The sequence below is a fragment of the Propithecus coquereli genome, unplaced genomic scaffold, assembly GCF_000956105.1.
Source record: "Propithecus coquereli isolate 6110/MARCELLA unplaced genomic scaffold, Pcoq_1.0 Scaffold17, whole genome shotgun sequence".
Lineage (NCBI taxonomy): Eukaryota > Metazoa > Chordata > Mammalia > Primates > Indriidae > Propithecus > Propithecus coquereli.
Genome location: NW_012141635.1, coordinates 8,359,653 through 8,362,293, shown reverse-complemented (window position 1 = coordinate 8,362,293; position 2,641 = coordinate 8,359,653).

The window sequence follows — 2,641 nt, the reverse complement described above, 5'->3', positions numbered from 1 at the left end:
TTAAAATATAATGTTAGAGACTTTTGAATGAAGGAATGACTTTTGTATGCATGATAATGTTTATTGTCAAGTCATGAATCACATTATTTGGTATTTTCCAAAAAGCCAAAGCAATTGTGATTTCATAAGGGAAATAAAACAGTAGTGACACTGGAATGTGGTGTAACTATTAATTTATGTCTATTTCCATGAAATCAGTCCAACTTATATATGACAAAATAGAAATATATTGTAAAATTACAGATTTACATCCTAAAATAGTATTTACTTGACTTCTTTGTTCATTTGAAATGTTCCACATACGCAGCTTTACAATTTTTGCATTGAAAAAAAATAAAGCCACTGGTTATTATAAAAGGTCACCTTTCTAATTGGTATAATAACGCCCAGCTGGTGAGCCAGTCTCCAGAATAACTCGGGACTAGCGCAGCAAGGGCAGAGTGAAGAATGTATTTGGTAAGAGGAAAGTGATTTAGCATATGTCCTTTATTGCTCATATTTGTGGCTGCAGTCACCAATATCTAATTTTATTTAAGGTATAGCGTCTTTGAATGTTCAAATGATTTATACTGGAAACTGTGTCCTCATGCTAAACAAAAAATAGGTAGACTTACCATGATGAATATAGAAAAGGAAGTAATTGATTCTTTGGTCTGAATTTTCCTCTGAGTTAATAGATTTCCCCGTTAGCAACAACAAGGCAAAATAATAAGGAAGCATACAAGATAACTTAAGTACAGCTAGCTTTGGCACTGCCAGTCACTAAGAGCTTATCTGGCATTTCCAGCACTCTTCACGAACACTCCTTCTGCTGTGCATGCAGAATAATAAAACCTTGTAGCTTTGCAAATGTTAACTTTGTCTTGGAGAAAAAAAATAATAAATATAAATTTCCCATAATGCAGAAGTCTTTGTTTTGCTTCTTGACATTTAAGAAAATTGTTATAAGGAAATCTATTCTGAGATAGCTGTGCTACCTACTTCTAAACTGTGATAATATTTAACAATTATAAATATAATTCAGTATTCATATCAAACAGAATTTATGATTTTTCTGACCAGAATATGTTTTAAAAAATACTCAAGGAATTCTAGTGATTTTGTCAACCATGAAAATAATATCAAAGTGTTTGGACAATATAAAAAATGCTTTAAGATGACATCACAATCTTCTTATGCAAATATTTGACTTTTTTAGGCTTTTAAAGCTTTTTCACTGCTCCAGTGCTGTTGACAAAATGAGTGTTAAGTACATTGAATGCCTAATAAAACTGCAAATATAAATTCAAATGGAGGTGTGAAGATAGGCCTTCAGACAAAATTTCTTTCATCCATTGCATATTGGCTATCCTGTTTGTCAATTTATGCAAAACTATTTGCTGAATTAGATCACAAAGATAATGAAGATGCATAGAAATCTAGTTCACTGTATTACTGTCATGAGAAGTAGACACTAAAAGATTAATTTCCAAATTATTTTCATTCTCTTGAATATCTCAGTTATAATTGTTCTCTATTTCTCTACCTCTTAATCAAAATTATAAATAATGATTTCATTTACTAAATATATGGTATCGCTATTCCAATTCATTTTCACATCAACTATATTTTTAACATAGATGAATGACTGCACAAAGAAGATGAGATAGCTATTTCCTACAATATCCATATCAGTGGAGTATACTATACAGTATAGACACACGATGGAGTCCTACATTAGTGAATACACCCACATACATAAGTATATCTGTATTTGGCATATAGGAACAAATACTTCTCAAAATTCCATGGAATCTATCAAGCCAGAGTAGAGAAACCTTGCTGTACATCTGGGCATTAAGGCAATAGAAAGACCACACTTCAGTAGTAACTGATTATTCTAGCTCTAGAGGAAGGGCTACTGTTGATTTCTTCTGACAAAAGTCTGAAAACATCTTGATGAGATAAAATTGATCTAACAGTAAGATAAATGCCTGCCCAAACAAAATTCAATAGTGTTTAAAGGAAATAAAGGGAGTCCTCCACAACAACACATTATAATATCTAGAATTTATTCCAAAATTTCTAGACATGTGCAATAGTTAGCCTCGAAGATGGCCCCCAATGCTCTCTGTCTTCTGCTCTCTCTGTCTTCACACCATATGTAATCACTTTGAGTAGTGTGGGCTGGGCTGAGTGACTTGCTTTTAATAAGAAGAATATTGCAGAAGTAATGGTATGTCACATCTGAAATTATTTCATAAAAAATTGTAGCTTCCATCTTGGGTTCTCCCTCTGTCTCTCTCTCTCTCATTAATAGCTCTGAGGGCACCCAGATGCCACATTATGTTAGTAGATATAAAGGGTCACATAGCAAGTAACTGAAGCCTCCTACTAACGGCCAAATCAGTGAGCTTGGAAGTGGTTCTTTAGCCCCTGTAGATGTCTGCAGCCCTGACTGACAACTTGATTGCAACCACACAAGATACCCTGAGCCACAACTACCCAGCCAAACCATATCCAGATTCCTGAACCTTAAAAACTGTGTAAAATAATAAATATTTATTGTTTTCAGCTGCTAAGTTCTGGGGTAATTTTTATGCAAAAGAAAATTAACATGACATATAAGGAAGCAAGAAAATGCAACCCGTAACTAGGAGAA